Source organism: Myxine glutinosa, chromosome 7 (genome assembly GCF_964187855.1).
Source record: "Myxine glutinosa chromosome 7, kmMyxGlut1.1, whole genome shotgun sequence".
Classification (NCBI taxonomy): domain Eukaryota; kingdom Metazoa; phylum Chordata; class Myxini; order Myxiniformes; family Myxinidae; genus Myxine; species Myxine glutinosa.
The window spans coordinates 55,256,626-55,282,222 of record NC_136267.1 but is presented as its reverse complement, the minus strand read 5'-3'; the positions used below and the strand labels follow the sequence as shown (position 1 = coordinate 55,282,222).

The following is a 25,597-nucleotide window of genomic DNA, read 5'->3' as shown; positions in this document are numbered from 1 at the left end:
TTTTATGTGTCGGTTTGACTTTTTGTGTGATTAATGTTAGCTCTTTCACGAGCCTCGATCTTGTATACAATAATAATAATAATAATAATAATAATAATAAAATAAAAAATAACCTCCATCCACCTTCGGTTGCAGAAAGAAGAATATATAGAATGATCGTTTTAAGGCCATTTTTCCCCGCTAGAGTGGGGGTTAGCCTTGCGGGCCCCATGAGCTCATGGTTCCCTGTTGGAGGCAATGTTTTTATGGCCGGATGCCCTTCCTGACGCCAACTCTTGGTCGTCTCTTACGATGCGCAGGGATACGGTGTACCTATTCTAAATCGGGGTACACACCGTGATCACCGTGCAGAGGTAACAACAAAATGATTTGATTACTCTTTTTCTTCGTAGGTCATATATATTGTAAACATGTACTTTGTACATTGTGGATTACTCATTACAATCACTAACTAAACTTTCCAATCATTTTGTTATTAAATAATTTTCTTCATTGTGTTACTTTGGTTGATATAAATGAAACTTAATCTTTGAAGCATTTGTCCAAGTTTTATCAATGATGTTGTGCACTAAGTTTAATATGAAGCCTTCCCATGATAGGACCTACATGCATGTGACCAGGCCCCAATCTCATGCCTTGCTGACCAAGGTTGCACACACAAAACTTGCATATTTTTAAAAGGGAGAAATAAATGATGCTGCTTTGTTAATGTCATTTCAGCTCGATCAAGAAATACTGATAAATGGTAATTTGGGACACATGATATCGGGTTTTTCTCAGGGCAGGTAGGATGGTCAAGAGGTGTGCTCCAAAACTGTCTAACCTGGGTTCGAATCCCGCTCCAGCTACAAACTGTCATCTCGATGTCTCTCAGGTAGGGCGAGACATCAATGTCTGTGTGATCCCTCAGATCGACGTTAAACAGGGCGTTCTGTTTGCCAGCATTAGTCGGTGGACTTTAAACATCCCACGGTGTACTTCGTGAAGAGTAGGCGAGTTATCGCAGGCACCCTGAACAAATTACAAATGCCTGCCCTGATCTACAGAGGGCGTGGCATCAGCGGCACAGGAGGGCGAGGCATCAGCGGCACTGACACGCCCTCACCCAGTGATGCGACTCGCAGACACGTGCTGCCTACGAGGAAGAAGAAGTTTACACATTTACCTCCAACGTTCCAATTTTCTACAAATTCGCTTTCAGAATGCAGGATGTACTCACTTGGTGGACATGACTCTGCTCGTGAGTTGAATTCATCACATTTAATGATGATAGGAGACTTTATCGACCTAAAATTCGATTGCATAACTATTTGCATCAACTAGGAGAGGGGGGGGGGGGGGGGGGTTGGTTTGTTGAAATGAAGTGAGAAGATTGAAAGGGAACGTGAGAAGTAAAATGTGAAACAAAGGAGGAGCTACAAAAGTCGTTGGACTTGGCCCTCAAACCCCTCACCCACTCCAGCTCAGCGATTTTGGGTATGTAATTAATAGATGTCCCAAAATACAGCGACAAGATGGCAGCCAGGCAAGAAACGTGCAGGAGAGAGCTGACAAACCATGTACCTGGGCTATGAGCTGAAAACTGTGTCATCAATGGTTTAACTATTACAATTTGTACATTCAAGCGATTAGAACGTCGATTGATCGTTTGGTGATCATTTTCAATTCAAAACCCTCAAATATTAATAAACTGTAATGAGATGGCCAAAAAACCAAAACAAATCCAAGACAAAAGGACAAGGATAGGAAAAAAAAATCATCATTCCTTTGTGGAGTAGGCTATTGTTGCCCTGGACAGGTCACCATTCCATGATAGGGTGTTGCTGCCCTGGACAGGTCACCATTCCATGGTAGGGTGTTGCTGCCCTGGACAGGTCACCATTCCATGGTAGGGTGTTGCTGCCCTGGACAGGTCACCATTCCATGGTAGGGTGTTGCTGCCCTGGACAGGTCACCATTCCATGGTAGGGTGTTGCTGCCCTGGACAGGTCACCATTCTATGGTAGGGTGTTGGTGCCCTGGACAGGTCACCATTCCATGGTAGGGTGTTGCTGCCCTGGACAGGTCACCATTCCATGGTAGGGTGTTGGTGCCCTGGACAGGTCACCATTCCATGGTAGGGTGTTGGTGCCCTGGACAGGTCACCATTCCATGGTAGGGTGTTGCTGCCCTGGACAGGTCACCATTCCATGGTAGGGTGTTGGTGCCCTGGACAGGTCACCATTCCATGGTAGGGTGTTGCTGCCCTGGACAGGTCACCATTCCATGGTAGGGTGTTGCTGTCCTGGACAGGTCACCATTCCATGGTAGGGTGTTGCTGCCCTGGACAGGTCACCATTCCATGGTAGGGTGTTGCTGCCCTGGACAGGTCACCATTCCATGGTAGGGTGTTGCTGCCCTGGACAGGTCACCATTCCATGGTAGGGTGTTGCTGCCCTGGACAGGTCACCATTCCATGGTAGGGTGTTGCTGCCCTGGACAGGTCACCATTCCATGGTAGGGTGTTGCTGCCCTGGACAGGTCACCATTCCATGGTAGGGTGTTGCTGCCCTGGACAGGTCACCATTCCATGGTAGGGTGTTGGTGCCCTGGACAGGTCACCATTCCATGGTAGGGTGTTGGTGCCCTGGACAGGTCACCATTCCATGGTAGGGTGTTGGTGCTCTGGACAGGTCCCCATTCCATGGTAGGGTGTTGCTGCCTTGTACAGGTCACCATTCCATGGTAGGTAGGGTGTTACTGCCCTGGACAGGTCACCATTCCATGGTAGGGTGTTGCTGCCCTGGACAGGTCACCATTCCATGGTAGGGTGTTGCTGCCTTGGACAGGTCACCATTCCATGGTAGGGTGTTGCTGAAGTAGACCTCAGTCGAGGCAGGAATTTGTAACTATTGGGTCAGGTCTAGGGTGAAGGGCACAATTCCCTATACAGTGAGGTAATTAACTCCCACAATTAACCAGTACTGGATTGCCTGTTCCACACTTAACATCTTCATCAGAAAAAGCAAAATTGGATACAATCCAGATTCCAGATTAAAACTGAGCCCGAAGCATTTAACACTGGGAATCACTATTACATCAGCGGCCATTGCTATAACGCTAATTTCTAACTCCTTCTAACCAATGGCAGATTTATGACGAGGAGAAATAATGGATTATTATGGGAATTATTAAAGTGTTGCGAATAGTACGTTGACGACTAGTCGGCCGGACACGTAGAGGGCGGTGAAGGGAAGGGTGGGTGGGGAAGGAGACGGCCGGGTAGGCCTGCGGCAGAGAAGGCCCGGGCGCCGTGCTTCCGGCACAAAATGTCAGCGCAATTAGTGGCAGCTCTACCCGCCTGTTGCTCTTGGCGCCTGGGACAAGTGCGCCCGTGTTGCTGTGGCCGGTCACCCAGAGCCGGAGCCACAGGGTGGCTGTGCCAAAACAAAGGCGGCCCTCTTTGCCTGCGGGTGCTCAATGAGAGGAAATGCTCACGGCTTAATGCGGTTTCATTTGGAAACCATTTTCTAGCTTAGATTTGTGCGTCTTTTTCCCATATCATGGCGTTTTGTCTGCCAGTTCATCTTCATACGTCATTGTGAATTTGGAAACCTTTTCCTTACATTTCCCTGGCCCTCCAAAAAAAAACCCAAAACGATTTGTCAACAGCCAAGCAATTCCCAATATCCATGAAATCAAGTTCTCTGCACATCCGGGACGTGGGATGGTTCAACCTTCAACCTGGAGCTTTGTGTTTCACGACAATCAAGCTTGTATGTAACCATGACAGCCAATCCTCGTCACACTGTGTAGCCGATGGTTGAAAGATTTCAACACTGATCAGAAATGCCTTAAATATTCCATGTACACCAATCTTTGATATGTCACTCACCACCAGCACGTAAACTCATAAAGAGGACCCACGTGATTATGGGAAATGGTTACCAATCCATACTATAAGAGAGCTGTTTGTCTGTGTCGCCATTTTTCTCAGAGATGACAGAACGGATCTTCACCAAACTTTCAGAGCTTCATCAGTGTGTCGGAGAGTGTTTTAGGCCAAAAAATAAAAACATTCTGGGAAAAAAATAATAATAAAAAAAAAAAACTTGCCGGAGTGTTTTAGGCAAAAAGAAAAAAATTCTGGGAAAAAAATAATAATAATAAAAAAAAACTTGCCGGAGTGTTTTAGGCAAAAAGAAAAAAATTCTGGGAAAAAAAAAATAATAATAAAAAAAAACTTGCCGAAGTGTTTTAGGCAAAAAATAAATTCTGGGAAAAAAATAGTAATAATTAAAAAAAAACTTGCCGGAGAGTTTTAAGCATAAAAAAAAAAATTCTCGGGAAAAAAATGATAATAATAAAAACTTGCCAGAGTGTTTTAGGCAAAAAAAACAAAACAAAAAAATTCTGGGCAAAAAATAATTTGAAAAAATTTGCTGGATTGCCTGGAGTTTTAGGCAAAAAACAAAACAAAAAAACTCTGGGGAAAAATAATAATAATAAATAAAAACTTGCCAGAGTTTTAGGCAAAAAAACAAAAAAATTCTGGAAAAAAGAAAAAAGAAAAAAAAAAGAATTTGCCGGATAGTGTTTTAGGAAAAAGAAAATCTGAAAAAAAAATAAAAAATAAAAATAAAACTTGCCGGAGTGTTTTAGGTTTAAAAAAACCAAAAAAATTCTGGGAAAAAAATAACTTGCTGGAGAGTGTTTTAGGCAAAATAAAAAACAATTCTGGGAAAATAATAATAATTAAAAAAACTGGTTTTTTTGGATTTCAAAAGAAATAATTAAATAAATTCATTAATAAAGTCGCTTTATAGTGCCTAAGCCTTTGTAGCTATATAAAATAAAAAAAACACCTTTAGAGGCCATTTTGCGGGGGTTGGCCTTTTTCGGGAACCGTGGTTGTTGTTGTTTTTCGGTCCCCTTTTTGAAGCAATGTTTTACGGCCGGATGCCCTTCCTGACGCCAACCCTTTTTGCCGCCTTTAACAACAAGCAGGGAATATAGCTATATGAAAGGTAATATTAAATTATCCCCGATTAGTTAGTGTGTGCGTGTGTGTGTAATATAATATCAAATATAAATTTTCCTTGGTGTGTGTAGGTAGGGAAGTGTTTTAGGCACCGACAAAAATATTTTAAAAACCAAATTGATTTCTTCAAAATGCCAACATGATTAGAACATCACCGGGTAATGCCGGATACTCCTGCTAGTATTATATAAAGGTAAATCCCCAATAAGGGTATAAAAAAGAAAGGAAACCTGTACCATAGTTGTTAGAGCATCGGTGCTGCCACAGCAGCTTCTTGGCAGGAGTATATTTTGGGTGGTTTGCCATTGTCTTCTCAGCATTGTTGGTCGTGTTCTATCCTTATTAAATGCTGAGTGAAAAGCAAGGAAGCAGCACATGCCATTTTTAACGTCTTTGGTATGACTCGGTCAGGGTTCAAACCACCCACCTTCCAGACTCAGAGTGGATGCTCCAAGTCTAAGCTTTATGGCAAATACATGATACATGTACCAATCTATATGTACATTATATTCCACATATTATCCAAAGTCCCCATTCAATTTTAACAGGCCTTGGATTATTCTTTCTTCCTTTTTTTTTTTACGTAGTCCTTGTGTACAGTACAGCAGTACATATCACCCCCTCCACCGGAGGTGGGAAAAGGTGATGTTTTCACTCTGTCTGTCTGTTTGTGAGCAGGATATTTCACGAGGTTGTGGATGGATTCGGACGATATTTGGTGGAGAGGTAGTGTATGTGACAATGATGAAATGATTCAATTTTGATGAAGATCCGGATCTGGATTCGAGCATTTTAAAAGTGTTTCTTCACCATTGAGAGATAGGGCTAAAACTGACATATGGCAGGACATCTCAAAAAGTTATGGACAGATTCGGACGAAACTTGGTGGACCGGTTGTGCGTGTGATATGGACGAATTGAGTCAATTTTGGTGAAGATTCGATCGAATCCGGATCCACATCAGAGAATTTTTTGAAGTGATTCTCCACCATTGAGTCACCTTCACCATTGGGCCACAGGAGAGGATGAACAGCAGAGCCAAAGGCCAAGACAGAGGGATGCAGACAACGGCAGGAGAGGGTGCATGGGGTGGACAAGATGGATACATGAAACGACACAACAGGACAAAAGAGAAACAGATGAGAGAGGGAGGAAACACCAACAGCAGAGTTAAAGCCCAAGATAGAGGCGGACTTGGACAAACAATGGGTTAGGGGAGGAATGAGGGGTAGGAGAGGATGCATAGGGTGGACAAGATGGATACAGAAGGAAGCTTTCAGGAGGGAAAAATGGAAATTTGGAAGAGAAGGGATTGGGGTTGGATGGGGGGGGGGGGGGGGGGTTAACGAGGGTAAAAGATCATGGTTTTGGATTGAGGATCACCTCAGATGGTGGTGTACAGCTGTCTTGAAGACCTAGGCTATCAGCTAGGGGGGTCAACCGGTACCAAATTGAGGGAGTAAGGCTAATAATGATTTTTGACAAGGTTTTTACCTCTAGAATAAGAAAATATGTGATAGCAAATTCAACGATGTAGCTAAATGTGTGTTATCACCCATTTTCAAAATGGCCGCCAAATTTCTCAAAATATCAATGGTCAATGTAGTGTTTTTTTCACTATTCACCCTATACCCCAAATTTGGGTATCTTATACCTGGTTTTAGGGGTTAGAAATGATTTTACAACTTTCTAAATGTCATTAGATATTCATGAGAACTATAAATCCAATATGGCGTCCAAAATGGCCACCACTTTACATACAAAATTTAACGTTGTTGTTTTGTTTGCTTTTTTTTCTGTAGGAACGGTGGTCGGAGCAACGAGCAACTTTTTTCCATGTGTATACTTGCAAATCTACTGAATGCCAGTTATTTTCGTGCATATTTTGTGCATAAAGTTGTTGCTATGATGGCAGCCATTTTGTGAAATTGGGCGCCATATTGGATTCTATCTTCTTGGATTAAAGTTCAGATGATGTATTTCATACTTTAAGAGAGTTGTAAAGTCTTAAACATCTCAAAACGCAATGCTATTTGTTACAAATTCCTACAAGAATATGAAACATGGTGTTTTTAATAGAAAAACATGCATTTTGGCGGCCATTTTGAAAATGAGGTGATAACACCCATTTAGCTACATGGTTGAATTTGCTATCACATATTTTCATATTCTAGGGGTAAAGACCTATCCAAAAATCAATATTAGGCTTACTCCCTCATTTTGGTACCAATGGACCCTATTTTGGGGGTCTGGCTGATGGCCTAACCTGGATGGAAGAATGAGACTGAAGACAACGTGGAAATTGGTTACATCGGCGAGAAAACAAAAAAAGAGGACTGATTGAGGCGCGAAAAAGAAGAACAAACCTCATCAAACCATCCGATTGGTAGTACGGCTGTTTGACTTCCATGGATTCCTGAACTGCTGGATTGAATGAGTTGAAAATTGCTGGTTGTACTCAAAATGCACCCAGAATGGTTTTAGGTGGTAACATTTTTCTTTTTATCATACCTGAGGGTTTAAGGGTGGGGGGAAGTCACCAATTCTCTCTATGTTAATAAGTATGGCACAGCACCGCTCCAGGTGGGGGTCGGTATTGCAAGTCATACTTTGTCATACACCAATTCAGGGGGAATTATCCCATCTGGAATTCTGGGGAAATTAACCTGTGCATAAAAGGCCTGGGCATGGGTTCTTCACTAGTATGTATAAATAGATTTTGTTTTTTTTCCAAAAAGTTTGAGACTTTGTTGACGTGTCAATATCTAACTTTTCATTGCCAGCCACGATGTGACTGTACAAGTGGATCCAAGAGCAACAGCCTTGGACAAGTGTGCAATGCTGAAATCCACAGGACAAACGTCTCAATTTTTGACGCAGATGTCACAGGAGTCCAGGCACGTACAAAACCTCTCGCAGACCAGCACAAGCATTACTCACCAAAGAGGGTTTGCAGGGAACGGGAATATTGGAGGGCCTTTTTTAACCGTGGCTGAGCCACATTTGGTTTGGATTTGGACGTGCCATTGCGATGCCACGGGTTCCCGTTCCAGGCGCGGGTGAGGGATGGACGCAGAGCCGTGTCGGAATCCGCTCGGAGCGTCTGCATGTACACCACGAGGTCAGAAACCTCACTTAAAGTCAGAAACTTTTATAGACCAGTAAATACAGTCCTCAAATACACTGACAAGGAATGATAGATTCACACGGGCATTTCATTTCCACGAACCTGGCATGTCTCACATGCTTGCCATGCCCAGTCACATATGTCCATGAAACTTTCACGATTACTTGTCATTGGCAAAGACTATTACCTAAATCCAGAGAATGAACGAATAAAAGCCAGTAGATGAGTTCAGATGTGTCCAGGAGACAGACAAAGACAACTTTCAGGAATGCCTCCCACAGATGTCCATCTGGATGGTTTGTTTTATCCACTTCTCAACAATATGCTTCAATATCATATACATTTTAACTCTGTTAACTGCATTTTAAAAATCAAAATGACATTCTTCTTATATTTGACCTTTTCAGCTTTCTTTTCACACATTTACTCATGATAAAGATATGACATTTGATGGATATTTTGAATTCACTACATTGTCACTGACAGAATGGTGCACAGGTAGTGCACATACCTTTTCGGTGACTCGTCTGTGTTTGATTCTCGACCCGACTACAATCTGTCAAATTGGTACTTCGCAGTTAAGGTGTTGGGTAACAATGTGAGCCATCCTTAGGATGGATATTAAGCTGGTTGTCCCGTCTGAGGGTATTAGTTGGTGGAGGTTAAAGATATCATATGGTTTGCTTCGAGAAGAGTAGGAGAGTTATCACGGGTGCCATGAACAAATTCTAAATTTATTACAAAAATAAAACAATAAATAAATAAAAATAAATAAATAAATAAAAGAACAAAAAATAAAAGTTGTCACCGGTGCCATGAACAAATTCTACATTTATCACAAAAATAAAACAAAAAATAATAATAATAATAAATAATAATAAAAGAACAAAAAATAAAAGTCACCGGTGCCATGAACAAATTCTAAATTTGTGCCCTAACCTACAGAGGCACTGCATCAGTGGCACAGCCGTGCCCTCAGCGAATGACGCTATCCCGCAGCCTTGTGTTGCATATGAAAGAAGAACAAATAAGTGGTGGTGGTAATGGTGGTAGTCGTAGTATACCATCATGGCTTTTCAGTGAGGCAGAGGTTAGGGTTACCATATTTGAACTTAGAAAAAAAGAAAGAAAATTTTTTTTCCCCTAAATCCCTAAATCCCTAAATTCCCTAAATTTCGTCTGGGAAAGAATTCCATAACATTCCCAGAATTCCCAAATTTGGAATTTTCCCAACATTCCCAAATTTTTTAAAAAATTTGAAAAATTTTGTGTGAAGGTTAACAGTTGTTAACTGATAGTCACCATGGAGTAAGGAAAGTTTGCGACGTCCTCTAGTGAGGCACAGTTCCAAGCATTAAAAAAATCGGAACTCTTGAGATTGGCCAGACATTTTAGCTTAGAGGTCCGAGCAAAGATGAAGAAAGCAGAGATGCAGAGATTGGTGATAGAATCTCTGGTGGGACAAGGAACATGGGAAGAGGTAGCCTTGGATTGGTTACCCGAGGAACAAGAAAATGTGGAGCTCCGGAAAATGGAGATGCAATTGCGGAGCCAGGAAAGGTTAGAAGAGAAAAAAAGCAGAGGAAAGGAGAGTTGAAAGGGAACTCGAGGAAAGAAGAGCAGCACAGGAAAGGGAACTCGAAGAAAGAAGAGAACAGCTGAAAAGCAGAGGAGAGAAAAGCCGAAAGGGAGTTAAGGGAACGTGACATGGAGCTTCAGCAGGAAGTTAAATGCAAAGAGCTGGAGTTAATGAGAGAACGGGGAGAGGTACCATCCATGCCGGCTAGTTCGACAACTAGTCAGGACACCTGGGATGTTGGTAGACATGTGAGGCTGGTTCCACTCTTCAATGAAAAGGAGGTAGCCAATTTTTTTTTACACTTTGAGAAAGTGGCTCGAATGTTAAAATGGCCTGAGGAGGCCTGGACCATGTTAGTGCAAAGTGTTCTGGTGGGTAAAGCTCAAGATATTTATTCGGCTTTACCGATTGACCAATGTGCAGATTATGAGATAGTGAAGAAAACCATTCTCAAAGCCTATGAATTGGTCCCTGAAGCTTACCGGCAAAAATTCCGGAATGCCAGGAAGAGGGAGAGTGAGACCCATGTGGAGTTTGCCAGAATGAAAGAAACGATGTTTGATCGGTGGTGTGATTCAAAAGGGGTTGGGAAGGACTTCGAACTATTGCGACAATTGATCCTGGTGGAGGAATTCCAACAGTGTGTCCACGAGGACATTAAAGTACATCTGGAGGAAAGGAAAATACCAAAGCTGTATGAGGCAGCAACCATGGCAGATGACTATGCCTTAACCCACAGGATGGGGTTCCACAAACCTAACTTCTCGCCTAGACTTAGCCAGGGGAGTTATGGTACATCCGGGGCGGAGAACGAAAATTCATGGGGGCCTCGAGATTCATTCATCGGCCTCGAGATGACTATGAGGACAACTCTGATACCGCGACTTTTAGGGACCAGAAGACAACAGTTCCAAGGCAGACTTATCTTCCGGGGAGCTCGAGGCAGACCGCGAGTTTCTCCTCCGGACCTACTTGCGCCTTTTGCAATAAACGTGGACACGTGAGGTCCCAATGTTATGCCCTGGAAAGGAACAATCAGGAGCGGAGTCAGACTAGTACAACTCCGAATGCCATGGCAAATGTGAGAAATCGCCCTCAAAAGGGTTACCAACCATTTATTTCAGAGGGGTTTGTGTCATTGGATGGAGACTCGACTAACCAGAGACCTGTTAGGGTATTGAGGGACACAGGAGCACATCAATCGTTAATGCTTGAAGGCATTTTACCATTGTCAGAGAAGACGGCAACTGGTGGTAGTGTTCGTTTACAGGGGATTGGTGGCTGTGTTAGAGCTCCACTTCATGTCATCCATTTAGAGTCTGATTTGGTGTCAGGACGGGTCACCATAGGTTTACAAGCCACTCTTCCTGTAGAGGGAGTATCTTTTGTTGTCGGGAATGATTTGGCCGGGGGTCAAGTTTCTGGTAACCCGATGGTTGTTAGAAAGCCTAGTATGGAAAATAACACCACACAAGTCAGGGATGAAGGCAATATTGGCAAGCTCTTTGTTGGTGGATTGAACTTCAAAACAAGGGAAGAGGTTCTGACCTCCGTCTTCGGCAAATATGGACCGCTTTTGGAAGTGCGGCTGATAAAAGACAGGGAAACGCAAAAGTCAATAGGGTTTGGCTTTGTCACGTTTGAAAACACAAAGGACGCCAAAGATGCAGAGAAGGATTTGAATGGCAAGGATTTGGATGGTCGGACCATAGCCGTAGCGAAGGCAGGCCATAGGCGTCGAGGGGGCTACAGAAGAGGAAAACGTGGCGGTAGTTTCAGGGGTGGATATGGCTCCCGGGGTGGGAGTAGTGGTTTTGGTGGTGGCCGGAGTCGATATTATTATGGAGGCTCCCAGAGTTACGGCAGCTCCCGAAGGAGTGAGTATCAGGGTAGTGGCCGAGAAGGAGACAGCTATTCACATGACTACAGTGACAAGCGGTCCAACCATGATTATTATGAAAGTTAGAAAGAGTTGAAGCACTGAATGGTGTGGAGCAGCCGAGCCAAGATTCCTACACGGATTAACCGTGAACCTAAAGTTCCTAAAGGCGTCCATGTAGTGAATACTTCCAGGCCTCACCACCCAAACACCATGGAACTTGGCTTTCAGCTCGGCTTCCCGGGAAAAGTCCTATAGATTTGCTGGCCTTTGGGTTTTTGATCAACCCCTTAACCTTCATTCAAAAGAAACGAAAAGTAAAAATCAGAGGGTGATGAGATGGAGTTTGGCTTTGCAGGAATTCAACTGGAAAATTGAACATGCAAAGGGCAGGGACAATGTCATGGCTGATGCTTTGTCCAGAGTGAATTAACTCTGGAAATCTCTGTGGGTTGTGTGAAATTTTGTTGCTTTATTTTTGGGGGATTTTGATTATTGTTGCTCACGGGAATTGATGATTTGGTTGCGAGTTTACTTTTGTTTATTTAAAGAGTGTGCCTGCAAAGAAAGTTTTCGCTGTGTTCAATCTTTCTTTCTTGAGGGGGGGAAGTGTTAGGGATTCGTCACTTCCGTTGTTGTGGTTTTCACCCACTTGACATATTTCTGATATTATGTACTCTTATTATCTTCAAAAGGTTTATTGTTCATGAATAGTTATCAAAAGTTAAAAAGGTTAACTTTAAAGGATACAGGAAACTGAACCAGAAGACGCGGGAAAAGAAGAAGAAGAGGCTGGGGGAGCAAAGTCGGACAAGACGCGAGACGTCAGGCTCCGTAGCGAGCGTTGTCTAACGAAGGTCACGAGGGAATTTTGAGTTCCTTGAAAGGACATCCTGCGATAGGGGTTATCGCTGGGATTGAGAAATCTGCGTAGTCAGGTTTGGGCGCTGTGATTCCGACAAATCCTCGCCTGGTCCCTTCGACTCAAGTAAGAGCCGTCGGCCATTTTGGAACCTTGCGCTTCGTTCACCGACAAAGGGTTTGCTACGCGTCAGCTCTTCTCAACATCCTATCATCTGTGGGAGATGTGTGTGCGCGACCGCGTCGTCTCCAATTACGTTGCGGTTTGCTGATTGAGCTGTGCTCCTTTGGAGGGCGCCTTTATACAGTTTCGGCTGGGGTGACTGCCATTGCCATCTGTACGAGATTCGGGTCTCGACTGGACAGCGGGATTCGGGTTTCGACTGGACATCGGTTTAGCGATCGCTGGAGCAAATCAACTTCGCCTTGGAGAAGGTTATAGAGACATTGAGGAGTGTCCTTTTTCACTCACGTGGAGCACAGTGAGTTATCTGACTTTAGTTGATGGTACCATCCTAAGATATATAGAGTGCACTCTGGATTGCTATTGGTTGTACCGTTATTCTTGTGTGTGATTTTGAATACAACATTTGTTCGTTTAAAATTATTGGTGTGGTTTCACTATTGATTTCTAAGACAGAATAACATATTTTTCTGCCGTGGCTCCTCTCAGGATTCGGAGGTACACCGTGATCAGGGGGTCGGGGAGGAACACGTAACACTGTGCTACCAAATATTAAGTCAAGGGTGTCAATAATTTTGTCAATGCAATTTCTTTTTATTTTCTGATTTAAAAGGAAATATTAAGTTCTGAATCAAAAACAAAGGTTCTGTAATATTAACAATGAAATGAAGAATTGTGGAGACCAAATACTTTTGTCAATTTCAACTTATTTCTCAAGAAAATTGTGAGTTATTTTAAAATAGTGCAAGGGTGCCAATTTTTTTGGCAACGACTCTATGTATGAATTATCAATGCAACAACAAACACCTGTCAGTCATTTGTTCCAATACTTATGCTTACTTAAAATGGGGGGGAGGACTGAATATAAAAGTGCTCTTGTTATGCAATTGTAAAACACATATTTCCATAGAAATAACAATAAATAAAAGCTGACCTCCTTTACTCTTGCCTCATTCGTCTTTTGATCTCGAATCCAAATGTATTGAGTTTATAGCGATAATAACAAATTTGACTTCACTGTTCCAATACTTATGGAGGGCAATGTACATAAAAAAGTTTGTTTTCTCGTTCGTTTATGGCCTCCTCTTCCATCGAGAGGAAGATCAAGGGCTGTGTTCGGATAAATAAAAAAATTTGACCCCTCATAATTGGCCTTCAGGTTCAGGCCTCGATTGGGGTTTGTGCTTATACACTGCACTGTGCTTTTTTCCCCGGAGCTTAATATGTATTGTGAAGATCACACGTTGAGTTTGTAGTGATTTGTTGTCAAAAAACACAAGTTAAATTATAATAGTGTTTCCACGTGCTCTTGTTATTAAAAAGATTGTTTAACACAGGTTTATTATAACACCTCTGTGTTCAGGCCTCAAGTGAGTATGTTGCTGATAAACTGCCTGGTTTTTCCCGGGAGTGGTCAGTAATATGTTTGGCGAATGGCATGGAGGAAATATTTAAATACATATTTCATTGTATTTCCCCGGGTAACGCCGAGTACTTAAGCTAGTTTATTATATCGGCAAAGTATGATGGAATATTTAACCCCCCTCTCCCTTCTCCTCCTGTTCCCTCCCTTTCTCCTTCCAACATTATTTCCCTTTTCATCCCACTAATTACACATTCCTCTAACCCTCGTTTCTCAATTTGGCAACCACCAGCACACACGTAATAAATATATGATCTCATATTTAACACGAAAAGGAGATTCAAAGTCTGATCTCCACCTCACTTTATCCCACAACACCCATTTTCACAATGATGTGGTTAATTAAAACATGTCTAGGTATTTTCCCAAGCCGATTCACCATGAACTCATGTCCCAATTGTCACCAGAAAGGACTTTATTGGTGAGTTATATTGCACATGGCAGTTGAGGTGGTTAAACCAATTTATGGATCATCAAATGCTCAGACAATTGCCTTATGGAGAAGGTGACAAAAGCCCAGGATTTAATACTCAAAGTAGTGACAGATTAAGGTTTGTTCAGAAAATTGAACTGGGTGGTGGTTGGTGCAGTTTGTGTGAGGTCGAACATCACCCAAACCATTGGAACCACCTTGCATCCAAAACACAAGCACAGTAGGCCCAGAGAGGAAATAGTAATGTTGCTTGTAAAAAAATTCCGGGAAAAGAGGAAAGTCAGGAACAAAAAGGTTAACGTTTTGCGGCAAATGTTTCCTGGTGTTGTGACTTGTAAAACTCAGATAATGAAAACAAGAAACAAATGTGGTGCTGTCTGGTCTGGGTTTTTTTTTAATTATTAGTATTTTTTTTTTTTTTGTATACAAGATCGAGGCTCGTGAAAGAGCTAACATTAATGCCAAAAAAAACAAACAGACACATAAGACAAAATAAAGGGAGCAGGAGACAAGATTGGGAGAGAGAGGGAAGCACACAAGTACAACATTTGAGAGCAAGGACATCGGGAGATCTGTGGGAGGGAGAGGGCTTGGGGGGAGGAGGCATGGGAAGGGGGGGGGGGGGGGGTAGGAAAGGTAAAAAAAACAATCTCTACCCAGCTACAAACCGTCATCCTGGTGTATGTCATCCTGGTGTATCGCAGGCAGGGAGAGGCATCAATGGCCCATCTGCAAGCATTAGTTGGCGGATGTTAAATATTCCACAGTGTCCTTCATGATGACCATCTCTGGCACCCTGAACCAATTCCAAATTCCTGCCCTAAATACTGCTGGGAAGATTTGCTTTGAGCAAACTACTGACCCTCGGAATTCACAACCTGCGGAAACCCTGAGTGGGCATGTGCAGGTAGCTCCTAATTCGACGTCGTTTTCCCATGTCAGTGATGTCATGTGATCCAGGAGCAGCGCCCAGCAATAACGGGAAACTAAGTTTCATTCACTTTTCACATCTGCAATAAATTCGCCTTCTCCGATAAACTCCGAATCTGCAATAAACTCAGAATAGTCTTTACACGTTTCAGAAAGTTATTCCAAATATGCCCCGGAATGGAATTTATTTCGGCTCTTTCGGCATAGACCAAACTACAGTAAAATGTAAAAATAAAAAAGTAATAAAAACGCTTTTTTACTGTTTCCTTTTGTTTCTTTGCTTGTTCAATTTCAGAGCATAAGGACTGCCAAATGTCCACATTTTATCAGTTTCAATGTGCCCGATCAGGCCAGATCTTGGAACGTAATTGCAATCGATCCCGATTCATGTCGGATAGGAAACCTCTATATGGAGCGTTATGGAGTGGATGTTTGTTGTGGCAAAGCAGAGCAGAAAAGACAAGTAGGCCTTTACGTAGGCTTTAATCAACAAAATGGTTGCCAGGTGCACAAGAAGAGGCCTAAGGAGTGCTTGGAGTGCTTGGAGTGCTTAAGAGGGAATGTAGCATGGAGCGGATCGTAGGCAGCCTGAATGCCATCGGCTGACCCACTTTTATACAGTAATGATCCCAGAACACCGGATGTGAGGACACAGGATGTGAGGCCACCGGATGTGAGGACACAGGATGTGAGGACACAGGAGATGAGGACACAGGAAGTGATGACACAGGAAGTGAGGACACAGGATGTGAGGACACCGGATGTGAGGACACAGGATGTGAGGACACAGGAAGTGAGGACACAGGATGAGGACACAGGAAGTGAGGACACAGGAAGTGAGGTACACAGGAAGTGAGGACACCGGATGTGAGGACACAGGAAGTGAGGTACACAGGAAGTAAGGACACAGGAAGTGAGGCAGCAAGAAAACTGGAATTATGTCAATGTTAAAGTTGTCTTTCCTTAAAGTTGGCCTTGTGTGTCGAATGCAGGAAAACATCATTTCACCATTAAGTGACATTTAAGTTCACGTTGAATTTTGGAATTGAGAACATGTGACGTATCTAAAATATCTATAGTCTGAGATATATCTGAGATCTATAAGATGAGATAGTAAATCTATAGTCTGAGATCATGGGATGTAGATACAACACAGATGAGTCTAACAGACTCCTACTGCCTCTGTCTGGTTCCTTGTACTTGGTGGCCTATCAAATGATTATGGTTTTCTTTCCTTTGCAGGTTGATAAGTTAAAACTATTTTCTACCTGTGTTTGTAGAAGCAAGGCTTATACAAGGACAAACAATGGTTTATACAGGATGATGCAACCCAGTCCCCCCCCCCCCCCCCCCCTCCCTCTGTCAAACCATCCACTTACTGCGAGGGTTGTCCTCTACTTGCTCTGTGAAACTTTATTTTGAACATTGCATCACTTCTCTCATGTTTTCGAACAGACGCCGATGTGGACTGACATGGCCACTTGTACCACGATCTAAGTGCGTGCGACTATGTTCTCTCGGGACATTCGAAGAGACGAGTGTTTACACAAAGGCCACAAACTCTCATTGTGTCGAGGCCGAAAGTTGTGGAATCGTGTAACTCAAATCAAGAGCATTGAATAACTGAATCCGTCGGTTGGAGAAAGTTCAAAGGCTAAAGGAAAGGTCACACGGGTTAGATGTTCACCAAAAAAAAATCTGCAAAGAATATTGAGCATGTTCAATAAATCCACATTAAAACGCACATGCGCACACACATGACCTACTTGTGTACGCTCTACACTCCCCTATCCACCCATACATAAGCTTGTCACGTTGCCACTGCCACCCTTTGCTTGCTTTATGGCCACAACCTTCTTGTTCAATGTTGGCTTCTTTGGTGCGCCATCTCCTGGTACAGCGACTAATTGCCCCGTGTGAAGCTGGTAAAGCGTCTGTCAGTCCATAATCAACAAACTACATAATTTAAATGGAATTTCAAAATTCAAACATGAATCGGCTGCAGTTTTAGCAGTACGTTGGCTCCGAATTTGGCAAAATTGTACAGAGTCTTGATCTGCACACAGGCACACAGCACGGCAAAGGAATTGCTTTAGTCTGTATGTCTGTATGTCTGTCTGTCTGTCTGTCTGTCTGGCAATCAAAAATAATTAAAAATCATTCCGAACAGGAAATTTGCCGTTTTTAGGGTCATAAATGACGTCACTTTTTAGTTTTTAGGGACGTCAATTTTTAGGGACAGACGACAGGAACAAAGAGTAAATTGAACGTGTTAAATACGGTGGTGGGAAAGACGGTGTATCACAAATGCATCAATAGAGGTAAACTTCTGATTCAATGTTTTTTGGGGGGGTTTTCAACAGCCTTTAAAACTTTTTATTTCAATTTAATTATATATTTTGAACACTGAAGAATACAAATACCATTGTTTGTACTTCTAGAAACCTTCAGTTTAGCAGTACGTTTGCAAAATTGTACCGTTCTCAGGGCGGTTGTCTCAGGTTGAGGGCACTTGGAGAATCAGAAAAAATGGTGGCACCCAGCGATGCAACATCTGAGATAACTACATCCAAATAAAAAGGGAGGTGGTAACCCATCCCTTGACCTTCATCTCAAGACTGCACGGGTAATGTGTTCTATGAACATGAACTCTGCAGTTACCTCCATCACCAAAGGTGGACGGAGGTTATATTTTCACCCCTGTCTGACTGTGAACACGATATCTCAAAAGGTTGTTGACAGATTCGGATGAAACTTCGGGGGCAGGTTTTGTGTGTGCAAAGGATGAATTGATGAGATTTTGGTGAAGATCCAGGTCAAATCATTTTTTGTATTGATTCTTCACCATGGAGTGATTGGGCTAAAACTATATATAGCACAATGTCAAAACGTTATGGATGGATTCAGACGCAACTTGGTGGATGGGTTGAGTGGGTGACAAGAATGAGACAATTAGATTTTGGGTCATATCCGGATCCAGATCTGACGTATCAGTGGGATACAAAACGCAAACTGTTCGGCCTTGTGGAGGTATGCACTCTACCGAGTGTGGTTCTAGTTTATTAATGCTTAGAATTTTTTTCAACCCCTTCACCTCGACCTGCATGTATAATAATTATATTCACGACTCAATGGAAATTCAAAGAGCAACATTTCAATCCTGAAACACATCCTGAGGTGAAAAACCACAATAATCAACGCAGAATATTTCATGGGAACACCTTGATCATAGACTCAGCGATGATTGTTCCATCGGTCTGGAAACATGTGGACATGATAGCGAGACATACAAGAATTGGAACCAAAGCATTCAGAATCATTGGTATCTGTTATGGATTCGTCACTTCCGTTGTTGTGGTTTTCATCCACTGTAAATATTTTTGATTCCATGTACTATTATTGTTTTCAAAAGGTTTATTGTTTATGAACTGTTTTCAAAAGGTGAAAAAGTTAGAGTTAAAAGAAACCGGAAACCGGATTGGGACCCGGACGACGAGGGGGAAGGGGAGAAAAAGAAGGCGGAGCGAGTGAGTCGGAGAAGAAGGATAGTTGCTTTGCGGTCTGGAGCGAACGTTGGCGAGCAAGAGTCACGAGTGAACTTTGGGTTTCCCAGGAAAGGGATTCCTGCGACAGAGTTGTTATCGCTGTGACAGATCAACCTTTTTGCGGTGGATTCCAAGGAGAATCATCATCGGGCTGTTACGCCACGAGAACGGGCCGTCGGCCATTTTGACTCACGCGCGTTGCGCATCGCGCAAGGTCTTTGCTTCGCTTCAGCCGTTTTCACCGCATTCAGACGTTAATCTGGTGTGGGTGTGTGTGCAACATGGCTTTTGAAGGTTAATTTGCGGTTCGCCAACTGTGAGCTGTGAAACGTCCATACCCGAGGGTGAGATTTCCCAGTCGCCTGGAGGGCGCCTTGTGATTTCCCAGTCACCTGGAGGGCGCTTTTGCGCAGCTTTGGCAGCAGGACTGTAACTGCCAACCCAACGGGATTTTGGTCTCGATTGGACATTGATCTGACGATCGCTGGAGCGGATCGACTTTGGCTTGAAGCCGGAATCAACTTTGGCTTGAAGCCGGGATTAGAGCCATTGGGAATCTTATTTTTTTCGCTCACTTGGAGCACAGTGAGTTATATTGTCTGAACCTGATGGTACCATCATAGGATATGTACTTTTGTTTGATTGTACTTTTGATTAATATTATTGTTGTACTGTTATTCTTGTGTGATCTTAATACAATATTTGTTTGTTGGTAACCATTGGTGTGGCTTCACCATTGATCTTTGACATACAGAATAACACATTTTTCTGCCGTGACTCCTCTCAGGGCTCAGAGGTACACCGTGACCAAGGGGGTTGGGGAGGAGCACGTAACAGTATCTTCTGCGATGAAGCTGATTCTGAGGACCTTTCTCCCTCTTACCGCAAGCAGGTTGGTGGGCCGTGTTCCACCGACTCTTCTCCGGCCTTGGTCCCCCTGATCTGTGCTCTGTCCCCCATATATTCCTGCAGGACGCACAAGATCTGCCAGCAACCCTCTTCTGGTTAAACTGCCAAAATCAAGACTCTCTGTTCACCTTCACTCTTTCATTACCCTTTTCTCCCACCTCTGGAACAAACTCCCACACTCTCTTCAATCCCACTCCTCCCTCCAGGTCTTTAAAACAGCTGTTCACCACCATCTCTTATCCCCATCTTATCCCCATCCCAAACCTTGATCTTTTCTACCCCTGTTAATTCACCCCAAATCCGCCTCTTTCAACCCCCAACTTCTTTCCTGAAATTCCTAGTAGTGTTTATTTGCTTTATACCGTGGAGCCCTCCCTCCTCCCCAACCATCTCCCTTCCACAGATCTACCGACGTCCCTGTTCTCCACTGTTGTTGTGCTTGTGTGCTTCCCTCTCTCTTCCCCTCTTGTGTCATGCTCCCTTCATTGTATGTTTTATGTGTCTGTGCATGTTTTCATGTTTAATGTGTTAGCTCTTACACGAGCCTAGAATCTGTATACAATTTTTAAAAAAATAATTAAATTGGAACATGCGAAAGGCAAATTCATTACACCATGTGTACTTCTCTACGCATCATTTGTTGGTATATCAACGGACTCTGGTAATGGAAGAATATTCCGGCTTACATGAGTTGGTCACAAGACAAGGTAGTTTAGGGAAACTGAAAAAGGACATCATCAATAAACGTCTCGTTATCGAGTCAAAGCTCCCGTGGAATTGACGGTCTTGCACATTGAGGCAGCATGCTTCCGATGATGTACCGGATGACGTTTTGTGGGATGTTTTTGTGGCCGCACGATTCTGACTTTGACTAAAAAGGTATTTTAGAAGGTCCCAAAGATAGTCTGCACATCATTTTGGGTTTGGTTGGCTTTCTTGCTGATCACCTCATTAACTTCCGTCATTTCTTCATCCAGGTACTGCATGATGATTTTGGCAGTAGGAACGATTAATCTTACATTTTTGGGAAAGAGACTAGCTGACAAGTTTACGGTGGTGGATCTCATTTATTGATGAACCCTTCAGATAATGCTCCGATTCGCTCCTTTTTTTTCGATAGATTACAGTTGCCTTGTTGAGACTGTATATGGAATTCTATAAGATGTGCCTAAATCTGACTACCTTAGACTGATAAGCTGGATAACCCCTCTACCTCCCCATCTGGGTATACCCTTCTGTGGTCGTCAGAAATGCAAGGAAAGTGTCTGACTCAGCCTCAGCATGGATCGTTCGATCGTTGCTCGACTCCTGAGACGACGAAGGGCCAGGGCGCAAAACTGTCCCGGGAGCAAATGAATTGTGGAGATACTATGCGGACATTACAGCCATCAGAGAGACACGAATTGTGGATGAAGGCCAGCTCGTGGACCATGGTGCCGGCTACACTTATTTTAATGGAAGGGGAACCTGCCAAAGAGCTGCAAATCCATGGAATTGATTTTGCAGTGCAGAACTCTCTTGTAAGTGAGCTACCTGTTGGTGCTAGCGAACATCTCGTGACTCTGCATTTCCCCGACCAATTTTCTCCAAGCAAAGTTAATCAGGGCAGATTCCCCCTCTCCCCACCCACTCAATAGGAAGCTGAAAACAAAGCGAAGGAAGCATGCAGTATACCTCTCTTGACAAAGTCCTCTCAGCTATACTGAATGAGGACAAGATTATCCCTTGAAGGAACTTTAATGTGAGGGTCATAAAAAACACAACTACATGGAATGGAGTTGTAAAGAAAAACGTTGTTGGAAAATTTAAAGAAAATTGTCTTCGACTCCTCAGAAGTGTCTTCGACCTCACATACAGTCACGTGAAAAAGTAAGTACACCCCATGTAAAGTTTTGACTTTTTCAACATATTTCAACATACAGCTATTTGATCTTCATTTCAACAATATTGATAGATAAAGGTGATATAATATAACAAATATCATGAAACATTTACATTTTGTAGTCCATTGTATAATTTAAATAAACATAAATGCAAATTTTGCATGTGGAAAAAGTAAGTACACCCTTGGCTCTAATAGGTGGTATTGCCCCCTTTGGCAGAAACAACCTCAAGTAGGCGTTTCTTATAACTGTCTACCAGTCTCTGACATCGACTGGGAGAAATTTTTGCCCACTCCTCCATGCAGAATTCTTTCAGCTGTGCGATGTTTGAGGGGTTTCTTGCATGCACAGCTCGTTTCAAATCCCCCCACAACATCTCGATGGGATTTAGATCCAGGCTTTGACTTGGCCATTCCAGAACCCTCCCTTTCTTTCTTTTCAGCCATTCCTTGGTGGATTTACTGGTATGTTTAGGGTCATTGTCATGTTGCAAGTTCCACCTTCGGTTGAGCTTCAACTTTCCGACAGATGGCCTCACATTATCCTCAAGCACCCTCTGGTACAATGAAGAATTCATAGTGGATTCTTTGATGGTGAGCTGCCCAGGCCCTGATGCAGCAAAGCTGCCCCAAACCATAATATTTCCACCACCATGCTTTACAGTTGGTATCAGGTTCTTATGGTCAAATGCTGTCTTTGGTTTTCGCCAAACATGTCTTCTGGTACTGTGGCCAAATAGCTCTACCTTTGACTCATCTGTCCAGAGCACATTGTTCCAGAAGTGCTGGTCTTTGCCTAGGTGTTCATTGGAAAACTTTAGTCTTGCCATGATGTTCTTTCTGGACAGCAAAGGTTTCCTCCTGGCACACCTCCCATGTAGATCAAATTTGTGCAGCCTCTTTCTAATGGTAGACTCGTGCACTTTGACATCAACAGTGGCAAGAGCTACCTGTAGGTCCCGTGATGACATTCTGGGGTTCTTAGAGACTTCTTTCAGCATTTTGCGGTCTGCTCTCGGGCTGAACTTGCTGGGGCGGCCTGGCCTGAACAAGTTGGCAGTTGTTTGGAATCTTCTCCACTTGTAGATGATCTTCCGGACAGTTGAATGATTGATTTCAAATTGTTTGGAGATCTTTTCAAATCCCCTCCCAAACTCGTAAGCATCTATAACCTTCTTCCTGAAGGCCTCATAGAGCTCTCTTGATCTAGGCATGGTGATGCCACACCCTTCATCAACAAAGAGCAAACCAAACGAAATGTCTGAGGTTTAAATAAGACAGGTTCCTCCAAGATACTCTCTAATGATGTTCTAATCATTTGCACCTGAGCTGGTGCACCTGCTTCTAATTTTAGGTATTTGAAGTTGTGATAAATGTAGGGGTGTACTTCGTTTTTCCACATGCGAAATTTGCATTTACGTTTACATAAATTATACAATGGACCACAAAATGTAAACGTTTCATGATATTTGTTATATTATATCATCTTTATCTCTCAATATTGTTGAAATGAAGATCAAATAGCTGTATGTTGAAATATGTTGAAAAAGTCAAAACTTTACATGGGGTGTACTTACTTTTTCACGTGACTGTATATCAATAATAATGTTACATTTGTGGGGGGTACCAATGAAATACCTTAGGGCCAGGTAATTGTATAGGGTAGTGTGCTCCGAATGTCACGAAGAAGAAGAAGAATCCCCATGTAACTAAGTAGGGAATCCTGTTAGGCCGGATGTCGCGTAAGGTCGTATATTTGTCTCCATGGCGAGGGGTGGATCTATGTTAATTAGGTAAGATATCAGGGTAATTCCCTGTGTGTAGTTGCCTCTGGTTTTTCTCTTGTTCATGACACGCACCACACCAGACATGCACTCCACACCTAAAATAAACCCCATAGCAAGCAACTGGATTCAGACATTTGAACGCTGCCGCTGGTGCCGCCAGCCGAGTCATCACAAGACCAAGCAGGTAGGGCCATGGCAACCCGCCCCGAAAGGTGATGATTGGTCAGGGCGATGGACTGCTATGATGGACTCGTTGATTGGAGCATGCGAAGATGTCATCAGATGACGTTCGAGACCGGGGAACAAAAAGGCTGAGAAAATTTTCCCCTTGTGTCGTATACGAGTCTGTATGGGGGCACCCCAATTTAGTAATTTAGTTTTACCGTGCATTTCTTGTCCCTAGCGTTATTTTAATTAAACCTGTTTATTTGTTGCATTTTAATTCAATGTCGGTCTTGTTTGATTATCGTGGTTCGAGGACGCTCCAGTGGAAACCCGTCCATGTAAGCTTTGTCACCCTCCGCTCCCGCCCGTGTAAAGAAGAGCCGGCATTGTTTCATTGAAAGACTTGGAGTTTAAGCTTGATCGGCCACCCATCACCTTGGGGGATCTTAATCCCTCAGTGAACACGCCAATAATAATAAAAGGCAGTATCCGTCCATCCGTCTGTCTGTCTCCTCCATAACTCCAAAACCATGAAACCTAGCCACCCCAAACTTTGCATGCATACACCTGGACCTCCAACAGATTGCAATGATGAAAACTGGGTTTTTGGGTGTTATAACACCCTTTTTGAAGGTTATTAACAAGGTGCTCAAGAGAGAGAAAAAAAGGCTTACCAATATTGTGGCCCGTCATCTTGGTCAGCCCACTGCACCTCGCTGGGTTCATTTTGTTTCGTTCCACCATTCCACCATTTTGTTTCAGCCTACTCAAACATGCCTTGCCTTGGAAATACGATTGATTATCATTGCATAATTGAAGAATACAATCAAAATCTGGATTCGGATATGAGGATGGGATGCTGTCGACTAAATAAATGTCAAAATCTGGAGTGAAATCTGACAAAATTGACCATATATAACGATTTTATAACTAAGTCACTAAGTGTATATATTCATTTATTTAAGCGAGGCTGTGATTTTGCTTCTGGTGTTAGTTTTTTAAATTTAACTTCATAATAATTTTAACTTAATTCATACTTCCATGGGATAGGGTGTCATTCACTGGCGTAGCAAGGGTGGGGAGAGGGGCGTGGGGGGGGGGGGGGGGGGGGCGAAGTTGGACCAGTTTTTGGGGGGCAGCACTTTTGGTTGGACAAACTGTGATGAAATATGAAGAAGAAGATTCGATGGAATGGCCTTAAGAAGAGAATATAACGTGTTGTCGGGTAAAGGGGGAGATTGGTTTTTAGTTTGTCTTTTGTGAGCGGACACTTAAGTAAGGTATGACAGGGAATTATTATTTGCTTGCTTATGGGTAAATAAATGCTAGTACAATCTTTACTGTAGTTCTAATATTATTCTTTATTCTGTGGCGGACACAAGCAAGAGGACACGAATTCAACGCACCAGCAGGTGGCGCGAACGTCCAGGTGGGGAACTGGAAGGCATGCCCCGCCTATTGACCGATCGGCCACGCCCGGGGACTAGGCGTGGCCCCGGCACATATATGCGGGCTCCAAGCTCGAGCCCGCCCAGTGCTACAGGTTTGAGCTTTCCTAATAAAGACTCTCTTGGTTATCCAACGCGTTGTGGCCTACCTTTTTGGCAAGCAAGTTCTGTGCGTAGCACCGCACTTCACTGGTGACCCCGATTGGTTCAGCCGTTGCTGTCCACCGAACGTGCCATGGCCAACAACGCCGTCACGGTAAAACTCCCGGAGTTTTGGGAAGCACAGGCCGATGTGTGGTTCGTGCAGGCCGAGGCACAATTTCAGCTTCGAGGCATAACGGCGGATGAGACCCGTTACTACCACGTGGTCGCCTCCCTCGGGCCCGGCACTGCCGCCCGAGTCATGTCCATCCTGCGGCACCCGCT

General features: G+C 43.3%; 1 long non-coding RNA gene across 1 annotated transcript in view; it reads right to left on the bottom strand.

Annotated features, from left to right (window-relative positions):
• LOC137430548 (uncharacterized) overlaps positions 1 to 24,426 on the bottom strand; it is a 36,003-nt gene extending 11,577 nt beyond the window's left edge. The window contains exon 1 of the long non-coding RNA XR_010985090.2: positions 24,398 to 24,426. This is a non-coding gene — a long non-coding RNA (uncharacterized LOC137430548). The remainder of the gene's footprint in view (positions 1 to 24,397) is intronic.
• Positions 24,427 to 25,597: the final 1,171 nt, after the last annotated feature.